This window comes from Nicotiana sylvestris, chromosome 8 (assembly GCF_000393655.2).
Source record: "Nicotiana sylvestris chromosome 8, ASM39365v2, whole genome shotgun sequence".
In the NCBI taxonomy this organism is placed as follows: domain Eukaryota; kingdom Viridiplantae; phylum Streptophyta; class Magnoliopsida; order Solanales; family Solanaceae; genus Nicotiana; species Nicotiana sylvestris.
In genome coordinates this window covers 52,710,138-52,731,175 of record NC_091064.1, presented here as the reverse complement: position 1 = coordinate 52,731,175, position 21,038 = coordinate 52,710,138, and the positions used below count along the sequence as shown (strand labels likewise).

The 21,038-nt window shown below is 40.6% G+C and overlaps 1 non-coding gene across 1 annotated transcript; it reads left to right on the top strand.

Annotated features, from left to right (window-relative positions):
• The first annotated feature begins 724 nt into the window (after nucleotides 1-724).
• LOC138876616 (small nucleolar RNA R71) lies at nucleotides 725-831 on the top strand. The gene has a single exon (XR_011401961.1). It is a non-coding gene; the product is annotated as a small nucleolar RNA R71 (small nucleolar RNA).
• Nucleotides 832-21,038: the final 20,207 nt, after the last annotated feature.

Here is a 21,038-nt window from a genome sequence, read left to right as displayed (position 1 = left end):
TTTCTTTGGGGTTTCTTTCTATATCAGCAGGAAGAGTACCTAGAATTCTCTTAGATAATATTGTTGCTACTTTCCCAACTTGTCTTTCCAAGTTTCGAAAACCAGTGCCCAGTTCTTGATAGTTGAGCTATAAGCATCAAGTCTCTCATCAGTTTTGATAATGAAGACCTTGATGAGATCTTCCATGCCAGACTGAGTGGGATGTCGAGATTGCTGCCTCTGCTGATTCATAAAACCCGGAGCTCTTTGTCCCTGGGGTTTGGGGTTATTCTGTTGCCATGCATTCGCAAATACCCTCTGGTGAACTCCATGAAAAACCAGGGTGCCTCTGACCTATTGCATTAAAGTTATAATTTCCAACAGAATTCACTTCCTCAGTTGAGTCTTGAAACTCATGAGTAGGGTGTCCTCTTCCATATATATCACAAGCTGCATGAGGCTTATTGTGTATTGAGGCTAAAGTCAGCTTTCGTATTTCTTTGGCCATGGCATCGAGATGTACCTGTACTGATGTGTTAACATCAACCTAGAGAACACTAGTCGATCTTCTTTATTTAGCACTCTCAAAGGTCCACTGATTTGCATCTTCAAACAACTCATCAAGAATTGTAACTATCTCCTCTGGAGTCTTCTACATCAATGAGCCTCCATTTGCATTGCTCAATGTTCTACGCAAGGCCAGTGTCAATCTATCCCAAAAGTCTGAAGTTGTATCCAAAGTTCAATTCCGTTGTGTGGACACTTTCGAACTATCTCCTTAAACCTCTCCCATGCTTCAAAAACTGTTTCAGTCTCTTTCTGGCAGAAGTTATGGATTTCTCTTCTAATCTTGCTCGTCTTAGCTGAGGAGAAATATTTATCAAGAAATTTTTTGGTCATCTCCTCCCATGTTCTAATCGATCCCTGGGGCAAGCTTCGAAGCTACTGCTTTGTATCAACTTTGAGCATGAAGGGGAATGACCTTAAGTAAACTGCATCTTGTGACACACCATTGTATTGAAAGGTGTTCATAATCTCCTCAAAGTCCATTACATGGTTGTTTGGATGTTCGTTCATCTTCCCTCTGAAGGCACAACCATTTTAAAGATTTGAAGAAACCTTTACTTTAACTCGCAATTGTTAGCTGCAATTGAAGGTGGTCTAACAATTGATAATCCTTGGTCGTAGACCACATTAGCGTATTCGCCAAGTGAACTCCCAGCACCAGGAGCTATATTTCCGAACTGGGCTGCAGCCAAGGGTTGATAGTGAGCAATTCTCTGACCTTTCTCTTCTTCATAAATATCTTCTGCACCTCTAACAGCTGCTTCATCAGCATCCCGTTCAGCTTTTTCTCTTTGTTGGACTGCTTCTCTTGTAGCCAAATCCACATTATCATCATCGCCGATTCCAGCCATAATTTCTTTGCTTGAGAATTGCCCAACCTTTTCTAATGTCTCAGGAAGATTTCTTTCCTTCCTCAGCTATCGCAGTTGTTTTAATATCTCTTGCTCGTATGGTTGCACTTCTTTCGTAGAAGCTCGAATCATGCACCAATCTCAACCTAACCTGCGCACAGTAAAAAAACACCAAACATAAAAAGAGAAAAATAAAATAAAAAGAAAAAAATTCCTGAATTAGCACTATAAACTATTTCAAACACTATTGATTGCCAATCCCCGGCAATGGCACCAAAATTTGATGAGTGCAAAACACCACTTAAAATTAAGCTCGCTAACCAAATATAGTAAAGATAATATCGTATCAACATGGATTGGAGTTAAATAATGTTTACGTAGTTTATAGTTTAATTACTATCCAAGATGATCAACAATTGATATATATATGATGTCTAACTAAAATTAACTAAGAATCTAGAGCTATTGACTAATGACAATCGACGCAAGGAATAAGCAAAGAAAGATATCAACGGGAGAAAATAGGAATTGATAGGATATGTGAAAGATAATCGTTTGGGATCTAACTATAGATAAGTCACTTCTAATGTTAAAGTGAGTCTCTTGATTTCACTCAATTGTTAGTTCAAATGTCTAGTAGAGACTCCTCTATCGATTAAGTCTCAACATCACAAGATGAACCAATTTAAGCTCTGTGAAGATATGCAAGAATTCGTGGTGGATTAGTCTTTAGAAGAACCTCTCTCAATTATCCTCCTAACTATGTTTAATCAACAATTCAACTAGTCTCTTCCGATTATTAAGAAGAATTTATGAATTTAACCAACAAAATAATGCAAAGATATCACAAGTTATGCCTCTCTCGATTACATGAACAAGTGAATATAGATGCAACAATTAAATCATCCAAAATGATTTAATACATAAAACTAGAGTTATAATCGACAGACAAATATCAATATACCATATCCATTAAATCCTAGAGGGAACTACTCCATAGACATAGAGCAATTCATCACAAATATGTTTAAAGTATAGAAAAACATAAAATGATCCAAACTCGTGTCTTGAGTGAGGATTAAATGATGCATTTCTTGTGCCTTTTCTTCTCCAAATCCTCCTTAGGTCTAAGATATGTCAAAAGGCAATAAAATAATATTTTTCCATGTATTTATACCAAGTAGGGTGGGGCTAACCGAAATCCCCTTTTCTGGACGAAATAGGACATTTACTCTCTAAAAATTGCACAGGCGTGTTGCATGGGGTGTCGTGCCATGCAGGGCATTAGTGGGACTTATCATGGAGCTTGCACTTTGAAGGTAGCAGGAAGATAGGCATCCGCGTCGCCCCACGCGCTGCTCCACGCACCGCGGCTGTGGAAATTTCTCACGGTACGGATAAAATCTCACTTTTTGACGTCCAAACTTGGTTCTTGACCCACGAACGCGATCTTGGTTTAATTACTTGGACTTTACTAAGACTTCAAAGCTCCAAATACTCAAATTAGTAGTTGCTCGTATACTTGTGTTACCTAGTAATTGGGGGTTGTACCGTTTTGGTCGTGTTTAGACCATGTTATACTTGTATCTACTGCTTTTAGATTATTCATACTTTTATTATGATATAAATATATAATTAAAGGGAATTGGACTCAATCCGGTTGATTGTTAGTTTGCTTAATTAGCAAGTAATACTAGGCACCATCACGGCCTGAGGTAGGATAATAGGTCGTGACAAGTTGGTATTAGAGCTCTAGGTTCATGTAGGTCTCACGAGTCATGAGTAGGTCTAGTAGAGTCTTGTGGATCAATACAGAGACGATTAGTATTGATACGTCTGTAATTATCTCCGAGAGGCTACAGGAGATTAGGAAATTTCCTTTTCTTTCCTTATCGTGCGGCTTTATCTCAGCTTGAAGCCTATATCTTTAGTTTCCTCCTACTTTTTCATATGTGATGTTGAGTTCTCATTGCCAGTTTTGACCCAGCAATTCGTGATGGTGTTTCACCTATAGTGTGGGATGTTTCTCCCTTATGTTGGGGGCTGACTGCTATCATCTCTTTGATGAGACTTTCTATCTATAGCCGCCCAGTATTGGTGCTACCCACGGGTTCGAGGCCTTGCACAGTTATTGTGACACTTCACGTGTTGGTTTTGGTGTGGTGTTAACACAGAGTTGTAGAGAGATTCCACACTTGTCTCAATAGTTGAAGCCCTATGATAGGAACTATCTGGTTCACGATTTGGAGTTTTTCATTTGTTCTGGTGGAGGGAAGGTATTTGTCTATAAAAGATCTGATCATTGGTATATTGAATTGTGAGATCGAGCATTTCTGAACATAGTGGAGTTCTTACTTTGGTGGTCATACAATTATATTTGTCTGAGGGCATTAGTGCTCATTAGTGTGATGATCTATAATTGCTTGTCCATAGCGATACAGTGTGCGTGGTGGTGCTAAAGAGGTGGTCCTTAGTGAGACGGTGTTTTACGATCTCATGATCGGATTTATGTTTCCAGTATTGATGGTTCAACGGAGATGATCATTGATGAGGTTCCTAATTTATGGTATTTTGTTCATACGGATGGTGCAGAGATAAATTGTGATTTGAGGCAACACTGTGAGTGCTAGAGGATGAAGAAGGACATTATTAGGCATGTCTCGTGGTGTTTGATTGTTCGCTGGTCAAGAATGAGCATTAGGGACTAAGAGGCTTACTTTGGGAGGTGGTTACACCTACGTGGAAGTGGGGCCATATCATTATGGGCCTTGTGGTAGGGTACATGCTTTGAGGAAGGTTGGTGCAACTTGGGTCATTGTGGACAATGACTAAGACTGTGCATTTTATTTTGGTGATGACTTCTTACATTTGGAGAGTTTGAAGTTGACAAGAATGGCTTTTCTTGAGCTAAAAAGGGAATGTGAATGTTTGATTATCTTCTTGGTGTACCATACAGTCTTGAGTTTTTGATGTGTTGATGGATCTTTCGGTTGTTCATTGGTGGAATAAAAAAGATTGTTGCAGCATGTGTACGAGTGTAGGCTCGGGAGGATTTATTGGTTACATAGTATAGTACTCATATCAAGGTCATGAAGTGATTTGAGGCTACACATGTAGGCTATCTCCTATAAAAAGATTTGAAGTGGTACGATTTCTTATAATGTTGCTATGAGGAGTTTTACCTTATATCCAATGGGATGTATGTATTATGATGTGAGTCTGGATCATTTGAGGTAGACAACACTACTGCCAAGAGGTTGAGTATGCCTTTGGGATGATAGTTTAGGATGTGTATGGTTACTACAACATGCGTTTATGGGAAAGTCAGCTGAGTAACAACGTGAAGTCATGGTAATTAAGGAAGAACGGTCATTGTCACTCTTAAGCTATGTAATTGTGGCTTGAGGCTAAGTGAGGGAGCCTATAATCGACGTTTGGATCACGTGGTCATGTGGTGTTGCAGTCTTGGACTTCGGTGCACTTGTGGATTGGTAATGGCTTGAGGAAGATTTGAGGTTGATGTATTCAACAGATATGGGGAGGTTGTTGCGTGTTGTGATTTTTCTCCTGAACTGAGTTAAGTAGAAGATTTCTGATCGATAGAGTGTGTATCCTTTTCATGATTCAGGGTTGATAATAGGGTTCTCCTATTTTCATGTTGAGGTATGATAGATGAGGTGAGCCATAGGATTGAGATTGAACGGACAAGTTTGCAGTTCAATTTTGAAAGAAATGTTATGAGTTCTTCAAACCCTTTAAAATCACATTTCCTAGACTTCACATAGTCTCAAATTCGACATCGAGGGCTTATGGATTCCAGTCACCATCCCATAATCCCCACCTTGATAACATACTGCCTAAACCCATTATTAAACATTGTATTAAATTTAGGGATGAAATCTTACCTTGTAAGTAGAAGGTCTTGTGAAAACCCCTCTTGAATTCCCAAGATTTCAGCAAGAATTTGAGAGTATAATTTGATAGATCTTCTCCCCCTCTCTCTCTAAATTGATACCCTCACTCTAAAACATCAAGTTATATCTTATAAAATGACCCCCAAAGGCATTATATCAAAATAGGGTCGGATAAGAAAATTTTAAAAAATAACGCTCAAAGTCAAATATGTGGTGCAATTATGTGGTAGCAGAACAGATATTTGGCCAGCAAAATCAATATGTGGCTAGCATAATGGCCACAAAATGGTATGTCAATTCCGTGATGCAATTTCGTGATAGCAGAATGATTATGCGGCCAGTAGAATGGCCACAAAATTATTCTCAAATTATGGGTTGGGTTTGGTCCATTCCGCGATAGCATAGTTATTATGCGGCCAGCTGAATCATTATGTGGCCAACAAAAATAGTTTTCAAAATTTGAGTTGCTTCTGGTTCATTATGTGGTCATTTCGTGGTCAACGGAACAGATCCTCTATAGCATAATCGACCATAAATTGTCATTTTCTGCAAATTCTTATACCAACTCCACTATACATTGTACAACCCAAAAAGTCAATAACACGATGCGTTTTCAACAATCTTCGAACTCATTAGCCTACCTCGGTACCACGAAACCTCGGGTTCTAGATAAAAATTTTACGGGGCCTTACACTTGTGTGCCGCAGAAAGGAGTCAGTATCAAGTACACTAAGACCTGAAAGTTCATTTTCAGGTGAAGACATAATATCAGCTTTATAAATAATTTTTGTGCCGTTATCATTTGAGAACCATGTTTCTAGTGTTTTCATTCATAACCATACAATATTTAGCGGTGAAAAGAACTCGATTACCTTTGTCACACGTTTGGGATACACTTAACAAGATGTGCTTCAAACCTTTAACATAATATATATTTTCAATAGCATGAAAGTGAGACTTATCAATGTTACCTATGTCGATTACGTTACCTTTCTTGCCATTTCCAAAGCCCACGCTCCCTTCTTAGTAGGCTCTCATCAATAGGAAATTATCTCTATTTCTAGTCATGTGGTGGGCTCAAGCACAATCCACACTACTAGTTTTTGTTTCTTCTCACTTTAGCCTGCATAAAAATTCAAGGGTTAGTTTGAGGAACCAAGGCTAGATTGGGTCTCTTTCTTTGAGGTAATGGATGAATCACATTCTTTTTAGTCCAACATGGAATTCATGCACCTTTAAGTGAAGGACCGTACTTCGTTTACTCACCATATGTAACATTCTTTTGGTTTGAATTATTTCTAGTTATGTATGTTTCTTTGAAGTGACCATTTTTACCACAATGTGCACACAACCTATTGTAAGGAATATCTACATACTTTCTAAGTGGGTTATATGGAATTTTAGCCTTTGTATGCCCTAATCCTTTCTTATTACTACTGTGGGTTTCGTGCATCTTAAACATTATTTGTGAAGATCTGGTCCACTTGAGATTTCTCTCTAGTTCACACTTAGCCTTATTCAGGTTCTCTTGAAGCAACCGAGCCTTTTTCTTTTTCAACTAAGAGATTTGTATTATCCTTCTTTAATTCACACTCTTGTTTCTCCTAGAATTTTGTGGCCAACTCTTTCCCTTTGACATGATCCTCATAAAGCTTATTATTTTCAATCTCTAAAGCTGCCTTTTCATCTTCTAAAGCGAGAACGTGGTCCTTTATATCAACAACAAAAACTTCAAGATTTTCTGTACTTACTTCTAGGTCTTTTTTCTAAAATCTAAGTGAGGCATAGTCGTTCAGTAATTGTCCTATTTCAGCAAACACCTTTTGGTATGTATCAGTGAAGACTCCAGACAAAGAACGTAATATACTTTTAGAGTAAGTATGAGTTTTGTCTTAAATGTCCTAAAAATTACTTCAGGTTCTTCTTCCTCATCAACATCAGAGTTTGAGTTTGCCATTAGTACTAGGAGGATCCTCAGGTTCTGAATCACTGTCTTCCTTGGCCATAAGTGATTGATCTTCTTCATCATCATCAGAATCATCCGTTGAGGATGATTTCATAGTAGACATAGCTCATTTTACAATTTTCTATAGCCTCAGTTGTCATCCTTCATCTAAGGACCCGATCTCTTTTTTGCTATTTTGCCTTCTCGGGATTGTTCCTCTTCCACTCAGTTTCCCATGACAGGAAATCCTTTTTGAAGTGATCTTTCTTTCCACACTTGTAGCATCCATCAGTATTGTTTTTCTCTGTGGACTCGGGTTTTAATGAACTACCTTTTTTCAGAAATCTACCTTTCCTTATTGCTCGTTGGAAATGTCTAGTAAGAAGTGCCATGTCATCTTCTTCAATGTCTTGCTTCTGAATGGACTTGAGAACAAGGTTCTTGGTCTTTGGGGATCCAACAGATCGTCGATCTAGTCGATCTTGATTAAGCTTTAGCTCATGGGATTCCAAATTGCCTCTAACGACCCGACCGGTCATTTTGTGTAATTGCGCTATGTTTCCCTTTTTGATGCTTCACACATATGTGTTTATGGTTTTATGACTTACGGGATTGATTGGTTTCATTCTAGGAGATTTCAAGTTGATTTAGACATTTTGGTTCTTGACTTTGAAGCTTAAGTTAGAAATTTTGACCAAACATTTACTTTTATGAAACAACCCCGGAACGGTGCTTTGATGGCTACAATAGATTTGTATCATTATTTAGGACTTGACCCTATAACCGGAATCAAGTTCGGAAGTCCGTAGGTTGATTTGTGTTGTTTTGCAAAAATTTGACAATTTGAAGTTTAGAATTTTGACCGCAGGTTGACTTTTGTCTATCGGGTACGTGATTCGGTTTTGGAACTTGGAATAGGTCTGTTAAGCATTTTAGAACTTTTCTGCAAAATTTGGTATCAGTTGGATTTGAATTTTGTAAAGGCCCGTTAAAAATGTTTTATGACTTAAGATTTAAAGGTGTGACAACAATATTTGGGAATAACACATCTTTTCTTCAAGCATAAGTGGTATCAAATTAAGCAAATGAGCTTCAAATTTAGTTTTGATTGAAGCATTGGATTCGTATTGAATCGGAGCCATAGCAAAACGAATCGTCGAATTCAGACATCGTATGAGAGAGTTATGCCCATTTCCGTGTTAGGAAAGATTTCCCGTCCCAGCGTCCAGGGTAGCATGGGGCACTAGCCCTGGCTCTGGGATTTTTGTGGTTCTAGAAACAGGGTCACAAGTAGCGCCCCACGCTACCTATGGAGCTCAAACATTAAGTTATATACTGGGTTCATTTTTCCCCACTTCATTTGCACGGATTTTGGAGTTCTTCTTCACTCTCTCAAGCCCACTTTTTCAAAGGTAAGCAATTCTCATTATCTTGGTCTGAAATTCCATTATTTCTACACTAGTGATGATGAAATCTACACATGAAATCCTTAGATTTTCAAGAAATTTCCTCAAGAACTCAAAAGGAGGGTTTTGCAAGATATCTTCCAAAAGGTAATCCTACTCTCTTAGACTTACATGCGTGGATTTATTATGGGAATATGAGTATGAGTTAAGTATTGGAACTCATGGGACAGTGATTGGAAGATAAAATTTCTCAAATTAAATACATAACCATTATATAGATTGAAAGGTAATTATTTGATGGAATTTTGTTGGTTGGGTGTGGATGGATGATCATGCATGTGATGTTGGAAGTTATAAAATGTTTAAGAATAATGGTGGGATAAATTATTGGTAAATGGTGGTAGTTGGATGAACTAATTCTATGGCTATGCAATGTATACCTTCTAGGTAATTGTTAAAGTGTCTAAATGACCAAGACTATGGAATTTTTTATAATGACGGTCCCATTGGATGTTGATATTGTAGATTGAAGTTGCTTAGTGTAGTGAATCATTGTAGTATCATTAAGGGACGAATTTCAGGTATGTTGGCTAAACTCTTCTCTTAGAATTGAACCCCATAATGTTCTTGTAAGTCCCAAATGGTTCATTATAATTGATTATTCCGAATAAGCTTTGTGACATAAGATATATACTCAATATGTGTTTCCAATGTTCTTGTCAAGTTGTGCTACTATTTGAAAATGTGTTAAAAGCATGGATCGCATATCTAAATGTTATAATCTCAAGGCATGTTTCCAATGATAGCTATTATGCTAAACTGTGTAAGAAATCCCTATGTGCTTAAAGCTCTTACTTTCTCACATGTGGACTTAAAGTCTTGAATAGAAATATTTTATTATTGATGATCTGTGTTGATGTTTGAAAGAGAAAAGAGGTGAACATGAAATATGAAACACAACCAACATGCCAAGAATAATAATATAATTGGGGCCACTAGTGCTAATAAAATTGAGAGACGTGTAAAAGATTTTGAAATGCATTGAAAGCCCTTTAAATAAATGCACACTTTGTGAGTATAATTAGTCACCAAGGAAGAGTAGGTTAGAATAACATAACCCTGAAACTACACGTGCCGGTGTAGGAGTGAATTATGACTATTGCCCTTATTTGGAATGAGATTGATATGATGAGAATATTTTCCTTTATTGGGATGAGATGATTGTTAGAAAAGGATGATGTCAATCCACACAACGTTGTGGTAAGACGGCGTAGCCGGTCGGGTCATGAACGGACGCCATGCCGCACATATGGTGGTGATTGTGCTTGGAAATGTGATTGAGATAATGATTGAGATTGAGATAGTGATTGTGATTGTGGTTGATGTCTTGGGTAAGACGTCCTAGCCAATCGGGCCGTAATTTGACTCCGTGCAAAATACACGGTGGTATATCTATATCGGTGCTAAGATCTCCCAACCTAAAATATGGAAATTACTCGAAAACTTGTCTTGTTCCTAACTTGGTGTTTTGGGTATTGTTTGAGACTCCCATTTATTTTTATGATTGTTCATTCTTCTGTTATCATTCGTTCTATTGAGATGGTGTTTAGTCATTCATACTAGTACTATCCCACATGTACTAACGTCCCTTTTTCCAGGGGGCCTGCATCTTTAATAGATGCAGGTGGTTCTGCAGCAGGTGGCTTTGATCGTTTCTAGCATTACACCCTCTTCCCACCTGACTTGGTGAGCCGCACTTCACTTCGGGGTCGTATATCTTTTGTCCTTAGGGGTCGTAATGACCCGACTGATCGTTTTTACTTTAGCATTTTGTTCAGCGGTTTAATACCTTGAGTAGCTTCATATGATATATTATGACTTTCGTATATGGTTGCTATTAATGTTCTCAGGGTCTAGAATTAATTTGATAGAATAATTCTCAATTTAGAAGCTGAAGGAGTTGACCAAGGTTTGATTTTTGAGTAAACGACATCGGAATCGAGATTTGATGGTCTCAATATGTTTGTATGGTACTTTTGGACTTGGGCGTATGTTAAGATTTGAATTTGGATGTTCCTAGAAGATTTTGGCTATATTTGTCAAAATTGGCAATTTAAAAGATTAGAATGTTCATAAGTTTGACCGGGAGTTAACTTTGATGCTATAGGGGCTGGATTATTGTTTCAGAAGTTAGAATAAGTTCGTTTTGTCATTTGGAACTAGTGTGCAAAGTTTGGTTGGATTCCGAATTATTTAGGCTTGAATTTGACGCTTGGTTGCAAGTTCTTGAATTTAAGAGTTGGATTTGATCTTAGATTTTTGGTTTTGATGTTATTAATTGTGTTTTTAGCCCTTGAATAAGTTTGTACTAGGTATTGGAACTTGTTGGCATGATTGGACGGGGTTCCGGAGGGCTCGAGTGTGATTCAGGGCGATTTTGGACCATATCAGTTAAGTTTTATACAACTGGTCTTCTAGTGTTCTGAGGTACTTCGAGTCTGCGATCAGTGCGTCGCATTCACGTAGTGTGCTTTGATAGCACTTGATTTGTTCATCACATTCGCGATGATGGGTGAGCATTCGCGATGAAAGATTTGGGAGATGGATGTTTTCCTTGTCCGCATTCACGATTGGTGTTCGCGTTCATGAAGGCAACTGGGTTCTAGGGAATTTCAGCCTACGCATTTACGATGGCCTTGCTGCGTTCGCGTAAGGGCAATCTATTTGTGCATCCGTTCGCGAGGGACTTTTGCGGATGTGAAGGGTGTTGCAGTAAATTATTTGTGTTTTGCGAACGCTAGGAATGTGCCGCATTCACAAAGGGTATTTCTGGGCATATTATATAAGTTCTCAATTTTGGGACTTTGAGCTCATTTTATCATATTATGACATTGGAAGCTCGGATTGAGACATTATTTACCTGCTAGGATTGGGTAAGTGTTCTTGAATTGGATTTGACTATTATTCATAATTCTATCTTTGATTTTGACATTTGATTGGTGAATGTAAGAGAAAAAAATTAGGGGTTTGGGCAAAACTTTTTTAAAGTGAAAAATGGAGATTTGAACCCCCGATTTGGAGTCGGTTTTGGATGAAACTTGTATATTTAGACTCGTAGCCGAATGGGTATTTGAGATTTGTGATTTTGTCGAGTTTCAGGGTGCGGACTCGGGTTAACTTTTTAGTTGACTTTGAGTGTTTGATTAAAGATTTGACCTTTATCATTTGCGTTTGATTTCCATGGTTTTGTTTGATGCTATTGGGTTGTATTTGACTAGATTCGAGTCATTTGGAGTAAGATTTTTGACGATTTTCCATTCTTGGTGATTTTTAGGCTATCGGGTGGAGGTAAGTCTCTTGGTTAACCTTGTTAAGAGGGAAATCCCTAGGATTTGACTTGCTTTCTATGTGTTTAAGGTACTAGGGTGGTATATATAAGTGGTGGCGAGCGTATATGCACTTACCAAGTTTATATTATGCTTTATGCCCTGTTTCGACTATGTTCTCATTTGATTCAAGATTTATTTGCCTTATTTGACTATGTTTCTGACGAGCTCAAAACACCACTTAAAATTAAGCTCGTTAACCAAATATAGCATAGTATAATATCGTATCCACATGAATTGGAGATAAACATCATTTTCGTAGTTTATAATTAATTGCTATCCAAGATGATCAACAGTTGAGATTTATATGATGTCTAACTAAAATTAACTAAGAATCTAGAGCTATTAACTAATGACAATCGACGCAAGGAATAAGCAAAGAAAGACATCAATGGTAGAAAACAGGGATTGATAGGATATGTGAAAGATAAATGTTTGGGATCTAAATCTAGATAATTCACTATCACGACCCGGATTTCCCACCCTGATGGCTCCTGCTAATGTGAACTAGGCAAGCCAATCCTTTAAACCAATTACTTCATTATCCAATTATTTCCTTTTAACAAGCATAAAGCGATAACGTAATAACAGCGGAAATTTAAATTTAAGCGGAAGAAAATAATAAAATAGCTGAAATCCGTATCTATTACCACTGCTTAAAACTTAATTGCCCAAAACCTGGTGTCACAGTATCACAGACGGTCTAAGATTTACTACAAACAAGGTCTGAAGAAAATAACAATACATTGTTTCTGAATGTAATGAAACTGAAACAGGGAATAGGGATAGAGGGAGACACTAGGGCCTGCGGACGCCTACAGGTCTACCTTTGGTCTCCACGTGGACTGAAGGTAGCCTCCAAACTACGGTCCAAGAGCTGCTCCGGGATCTATACATAGTGCAGAGTGTAGTATCAACACAACCGACCCCATGTGCTGGTAAGTGCCTAGCCTAACCTCGGCGAAGTAGTGACAAGACTAGGACCAAACTACCAAATTAACCTGTGCAGTTATATGATATACAACGGAAAATAAAATAGGAATAAACAAGTAAAGATGGGAGGGGGAAAACATGCTTTAGGGAATAAAAGAAAAAAAACAGAATATCAATAAAATTATAAAGGAACCAAAAATCCAACTACTAACAAGGATAAGGAAAACAAAGGCAGATTTCACTTTCATTTCACATCTAGTTGCAGGCGCGCCACCTGCTCCCATTTCATTTGTCTTGTGGCAGGCGTGCCACCCACTCCTATTTCATATATCTTGTGGCAGGAGTGCCACCTGCTCCCATTTCATGTATCTTGTGGCAGGCATGCCACCCGCTCCCATTTCATGTATCTTGTGGCAGGCGTGCCACCCGCTCCCATTTCATGTATCTTGTGGCAAGCGTGCCACCCGCTCCCAGTTACAAACCAACAATAGTCACAAAGAATCCCGGCAAGGGAACAAGAGAAATATACCAACTTCCCGACAAGGGAACAATGATATTTCAACAACATCCCGACAAGGGAACAATTATCAAAACAAACATCCCGGCAAGGGAACATTAATATCAAAACAAACATCCCGGGAAGGGAACAAGGATGATAATAACATATGAAGCACAATAAACCACAGCGCAATCATAACAATTATAATACAAGACTCACTGGCATGCTTGACACCAACGTATAGATACTCGTCACCATGCCTACACGTCGTACTCCACAATTAATACGTAACAAATAAGATACGACTCCTAATCCCTCAAGCTAAGGTTAGACCAAACACTTACCTCGATGCCACAAACACAACTCGCGTTTCAATTATAGCTTTACCCCTTGATTCCACCAAAATTCACTCGAATCTAGCCACAAGTTACTTAATTATATCAATAAACGCTAAATGAATCAACCCCAATGCATGAAAATGAGTTTTCCAAAGTTTTACCCAAAAAGTCAAAAATCGCCCCCGAGCCCACATGGTCAAAACCCGAGGTTCGAACCAAAACCCGATTACCCATTCCCCCACGAACCCAAATATATAATTTGTTTTGAAATCAGACCTGAAATCGAGGTCCAAATCCCAAATTTTTGAAAAACCTAAGTTCTACCCAAAACACCCAATTTCCCCCATGAAAATCCTTGATTTTGAGTTTAAATCATATTAAAAGATGTTAATGATTGAAGGAAATGAGTAAAAATTAACTTACAGTCGATTTGGAAGAAGAGTGGTTCTTGAAAAATCGCCCTACGGAGTTTGTGTTTTGAAAAGATTTGAAAAATGGGTTGAAAATCGTCTAAGTATAAAAGTTGTAGGTCTCAGATGTGGGAATTGTGAACATGGGTTTGCAATTGCGAACCCCGACCTCTGTTGGCTTGGGAATTGTGAAGGGAAGCTCGTATTTGCGAGTTGGGAATTTCGAGTGGGGCGTCGCATTTGCAACTCAAGGCTAAAACAGGGGTAATCGCATTTGCGAGCAAGACGGGCCTAGGCTGTTTTCGCATTTGCTATCCAGCCTTCGCATTTGCGAGACACCAGCTAAAATTGCAACTTTCTAAGTCTAAAAATCCACCCCGTGGCCTATCCAAAACTCACCCGAGCCCTCGAGGCTCCAAACCAAACACACACATAACCTCAAAAATATCCGACGAACTTATTCGTGTAATGAAATCACCAAAATAACATCATGAACATCGAATTAAACCTCAAAACCAATGAAATTTCTCAAAACTTCTTTAAACATCAAATTTTGCATTTAAGGTCCGAATCACGTCAAATGAATTTCGTTTCGTACCAAACTTTACCGACCACACATATAAATCATATTGAACTTGTACCAGGCTTCGGAACCATAATTCGGGCCCGATACCACAGGTTTCACATAACATTTCACTTTCCAAAAGCCTTTATATTTTTCAGAAAATAATTTCTTTCAAAAATTCATTTCTCAGGCTTGGGACCTCGGAATTCGTTTTCGGGCATACGCCCAAGTCCCATATTTTCCTACGGACCCTCCGAGTCTGTCAAATCACGGGTCCGAGTTCATTTACCTAAAATATTGACCGAAGTCATATTAATTCATTTTATAGTTAAAATTTATCATTTTTCACATATAGACTATCCGGCTATGCGCCCGGACTGTGCATACAAATCGAGGTGATGCTAAAAGTGGTTTTTAGAGCCTCGAAATGCAGAATTCATTTTAAAATATGTGATAGAAGAAGTAAGTACCTGAGTCGGGGAAAAGATGGGGATAACGGCTCCGCATATCGGACTCGGACTCCTAGGTCAATGCCTCATAAGGCTGACCTCTCCACGAAACACGAACAGAAGAAAAACTCTTCGATCTCAACTGACGAGCCTGTCGGTCTAGAATAGCTACCGGCTCCTCCTCATAAGACAAGTCCTTGTCCAACTGGACAGTGCTAAAATCTAACACGTGGGATGGATCACCGTGATACTTCCGAAGCATGGACACATGAAACACTGGATGCACGGTTGATAAGCTCGGCGGCAATGCAAGTCTATAAGCCACCTCTTCCACTCGATCAAGTATCTCAAACGGGCCAATGAACCTAGGGCTAAGCTTGCCCTTCTTACCAAATCTCATCATGCCCTTCATAGACGACACTCGAAGCAATACTCGCTCACCGACCATGAATGCCAAATTACGAACCTTGCGGTCGGCATAACTCTTTTGCCTGGATTGAGCTGTACGAAGCCTATCCTGAATGATCCTGACCTTATCCAAGGCATCCTGAACCAGATCCATACCTAACAAATGAGCCTCTCCCGGCTTAAACCACCCAATGGGAGACCGACACCGCCTACCATATAAAGCCTCATAAGGAGCCATCTGGATACTCGACTGGTAGCTGTTGTTGTAGGTAAACTATACTAAAGGCAAAAAGTGATCCCACGAGACTCCAAAGTCAATGACACAAGCTCGGAGCATATCCTCTAAAATCTGAATGGTCTGCCCGGACTGCCCGTCCGTCTGAGGATAAAATGTTGTGCTCATGTCGACCCGCGTTCCGAACTCTCACTGAACTGCCCTTCAAAAGCGTGAGCTAAACTACGTACCTCGATCCGAAATGATAGACACAGGAACACCATGAAGGCGAACAATCTCTCGGATATAGATCTTAGCTAACCTCTCAGAAGAATAGGAGACTGCCACAGGAATGAAATGCACTGACTTGGTCATCCTATCAACAATGACCCATACTGCGTCGAACTTCCTCCGAGTCTGTGGGAGTCCAACAACAAAATCCATAGTGATCCGCTCCCACTTACACTCGGGAAGCTCAATCCTTTGAAATGAACTACCGGGCCTCTGATGCTCGTACTTAACCCGCTGACAATTTAAACACTGAGCCACTTATGCAACGATATCGTTCTTCATTCTCCACCACCAATAATGCTGCCGCAAATCCTGATACATCTTCGCAGCGCTCGGATGAATAGAGTACCGGGAACTATGGGCCTTCTCTAAAATCAACTCTCGGATCCCATCCACATTAGGCACACAAACTCGACCCAGCAATCTCAAAACTCCATCATCACCTAAGGTAACCTGCTTGGCACCTCCGTGCTGCACCGTGTCTCTGAGGACATACAAATGGGGATCATCATACTGCCAATCTAGGATACGCTCCAATAATAAAGAACGAGCAACTGTGCAAGCTAACACACAGCTGGGCTTAGAAACATCCAACCTCACGAACTGATTTGCCAAAGCCTGAACATCCAAAGTAAGCGGTCTCTCACCGACCGGAATATAAGCAAGACTGCCCATACTGGCTGACTTCCTACTCAAAGCATCAGCCACCACATTGGCCTCTCCCGGATGATATAAGATGGTGATATCATAATCCTTCAACAACTCCAACCACCTCATATGCCTCAAATTTAACTGCTTTTGCTTGAACAAATACTGAAGACTCTTGTGATCCGTGGACACCTCACATGCCACGCCATACAGATAATGCCTCCAAATCTTCACTGCATGAACAATGGCTGCCAACTCTAAATCATGAATTGGATAGTTCTTCTCATGAATCTTCAACTTCGCGAAGCATAGACAATGACCTTGTCATCTTGCATCAATACTGCACCAAGCCCAATAAGATACACATCATAATAAACTGTATAAGTCCCTGAACCTGTGGGCAAAACCAACACCGGTGTCGTAGTCAAAGCTGTCTTGAGCTTCTGAAAGCTCGCCTCATACTTGTCCGACCACCTGAACTGGGCACCCTTCTGGGTCAACCCGGTCATTGGGGCTGCGATAGATGAGAACCCTTCAATGAACCGATGATAGTAGCCTACCAATCCCAAGAAACTTCGAATCTCTGTAGCTGATGCTAGTCTATGCCAGTTCTTGACTGACTCAATCTTCTTCGGATCAACATGAATACCCTCTGCTGATACAACATGACCCAGAAATGTAATTGAACTCATCTAGAGCTCACACTTCGACAACTTAGCATATAACTGACTATCCCTCAAGGTCTGAAGAACCACTCTAAGATGCTGCTCGTGCTCCTCCCGGATGTGGGAATATATCAAAATATCATCAATGAAGACTATCACGAACGAATCCAAGTAAGTCCTGAACACTCGGTTCATCAAATCCATAAAAGTTGCTGGGGCATTTGTCAACCCAAATAACATCACCAAGAACTCATAATGCTTAAAGCAAGTGCGAAAAGCTATCTTAGGGACATCGAATGCCCTAATCCTCAACTGATGGTAGCCAGATCTCAAGTCAATCTTTGAAAATACATTGGCACCCTAAAACTGATCAAACAAATCATCAATCCTCGGCAATGGATACTTATTCTTGATCATAACCTTTTTCAACTGCCGGTAATCAATACACATTCTCATCGATCCGTCCTTCTTCTTAACAAACAACACCGGTGCACCCCAATGCGAAACACTCGGCCTAATGAAACCCTTCTCAAGCAAGTATTGGAACTGCTCCTTCAACTCAAGCAGGGCCATACGATACGGCGGGATAGAAATGGGCTGAGTGCCCGGAGCCAAATCAATGCAAATGTTAATATCCCTATCGTGTGGCATACCCGGCAGGTCTGAAGGAAAAACCTCAGGAAACTCACGAACAATGGGTATAGAATCAATAAAAGGAACCTCAGCACTAGAATCACGAACATATGCCAAATAGGCCAAACAACCCTTCTCGGCCATACGCCGAGCCTTCACATAAGAGATAACACTACGGGTAGAATAACCAGGAGTCCCTCTCCACTCTAAATGAGGTAAACCCGGAAAGGGTAAGGTCACAGTCTTGGCATGACAGTCCAAGATAGCGTGATAAGGTGATAACCAGTCCATCCCCAATATGACATCGAAATCAACCATGTCTAGAAGCAACAAATCTACATGAGTCTCAAGACCCCAAATCACCACAATACATGAACGATGGACTTGATGTGCCACAATAAAATCACCCACCAGTATAGATACATAAACAGGAGCACTCAAAGAATCACTAGGCATGACTAGATACACTGCAAAATAAGATGATACATAAGAGTATGTGGACCCTGGATCAAATAACACTGATGCATCCCTACTACAAACCAGAACCGTACCTGTGATAACTACATCGGAAGCCTCAGCCTTGGGCCTGGCTGGAATAGCATAACATCAGGGCTGGGCCCCACCACCATGAACTACATCTCTGGGACGACCTACTACTTGCTGGCCTCCACCTCTAGCGGCCTGAGCTCCACCTCTAATACCTCTACCTCCACCTCTAGCACATCTACCCCCACCTCTAGCTGGCTGGGCGGGCTGTGGAACACTCGGTGCCTGAACCATGGCACGAGAACCCTAATGCTGAGAGCTTCTCGATGCTCAAGGGAAATACCTAGCAATGTACCTCGTTTCGCAACAAGCAAAACAGGCCCTGGGCTGTTGGGGCTGACGACCCTAGAAACTCTGAAGCGGCGGTGCACTGATAGGAGCTGGTGGTACACTGTAGGACTGCTGATCAGGATACTACATCTGCGAACCACAGCCACCTCAAGCACCGTGAGAAACTTAAAGTTCTGATCGAAAAGGCCTGGGAGGATGGCCCCTACCCTATGAATACTTTCCTCCAAACGAGGCACCATTGAATCTACCTGAATGATGAGGCCTCTTGTAGGACCCCTGATAACCTCCCTGCGACAAAACCATCTCAACTCTCCTGGACACATTGGCCACCTAGCCATATCTCACTCCCAGCCTCCCTAGCCATCTGAAGATGAATCGGATGAATAAGTCCCTCAATGAACCTCCTCACCCTCTCTCTCTCAGTGGGAAGTATGATAAGAGCATGACAAGCTAAGTCAATGAATATGGTCTCATACTGGGTGACAGTCATGGATCCCTGCTGGAGGCGCTCAAACTGCCTCCGATAGGCCTCTCTCTGAGTGATGGGGAGAAACTTCCTTAGAAATAGCTGCATAAACTGCTCCCAAGTCAAAGCTGGAGATCCAGATGGTCTAGCCAAGCAGTAATCCTTCCACCAAGTCTTGGTGGATCCAAACAAGCGGAGAGTAGCAAAATCGACCCCATTGGTCTCAACTATCCCATGTTCCTGAGAACCTCATGACAATTGTCCAGATAATCCTGGGGATCTTCAGAAGATGCACCGCTTAAAGTAGTAGTAAAGAGTTTGGTGAACCTATCCAGCCTCAACAAAGCATCGACAGACATAGCTACTCCATCATCGGTCTGAGCTACCACACCCGGCTAAACTGCTCCAACTGGCTGAACTGCTGGAGTCTGAATCTAGGGAGCTACCTGCTCCGGAGTGCGAGTAGTAGGATTCTGTGATCCTCCTCTAGCCTGAGAAATGGCTGGTGCTACATGAAGCAAACCTACCCGAGTGACACTCTCCATAAGGCCCACTAGATGGTCTAGAACATCCTAAAGAACTGGGATAGCAATAAACCCCTCTAGGACCTGATTTGGGCCTACCAGAACTGCTAGGGCCGAAACCTCACCATCAAAGTCAACCTGAGGCTCCGCTACGCGTGCTACTACCCTAGGATGAGCTCTGCCCCTACCTCGGCCTCTAGCACGGCCTCGGCCTCTACCCTTCGTGGGAGCTGCTGCTAGGGGCTCGGGCTGCTAGTCAGTGGATGAGGAAGCGCGTGTCCTCGCCATTTGCGAAAGAACAAAATATAAATTCAATTAGTGTTGAGAAACCAAACTACACGACAGGAAAGAATAAATGTGAAGTTTTTCCTAACTCTGTAGCCTCTTGGGAATAAATACAGATGTCTCCGTACCGATCCGTCAGACTCTACTAAGCTTGTCTGTGAACTGTGAGACCCATGTAACCTAGAGCTCTGATACCAACTTTCCACGACCTGAATTTCCCACCCTCGGGAGTCGTGATGGAGCTTACTAATGTGACTAGGCAAACCAATCCTTTAAACCAACTACTTCATTATCCAATTATTTCCTTTTAGCAAACATAAAGTGATAACGTAATAATAGCGGAAATTTAAATTTAAGCGGAAGAAAATAATAAAATAGATGAAATCCGTATATATTACAACTACTTAAAACTTTATTTCCCAAAACCTGGTGTCACAGTATCACAGACATTCTAAGATTTACTACTAACACGATCTAAAGAAAATAACAATACACTATTTCTAAATGTAAGGAAACTGAAACAGGGAATAGGGATAGAGGGAGATGCCAGGGTCTGCGGACGCCTGCAGGTCTACCTTGGGTCTCCGCATGGACTGAAGGTAGCCTCCAAACTACAGTCCAAGAGCTGTTTCGGGATCTGCACATAGTGCAGAATATATTATCAGCACAACCGACCCCATGTGCTGGTAAGTGCCTAGCCTAACCTTGGCGAAGTAGTGACGAGGCTAGGACCAGACTTCCAAATAAACCTATGCAATTATATGATATACAGCGGAAAGTAAAACAGGAATAAACAAGTAAAGATGGGAGGGGGAAAACATGCTT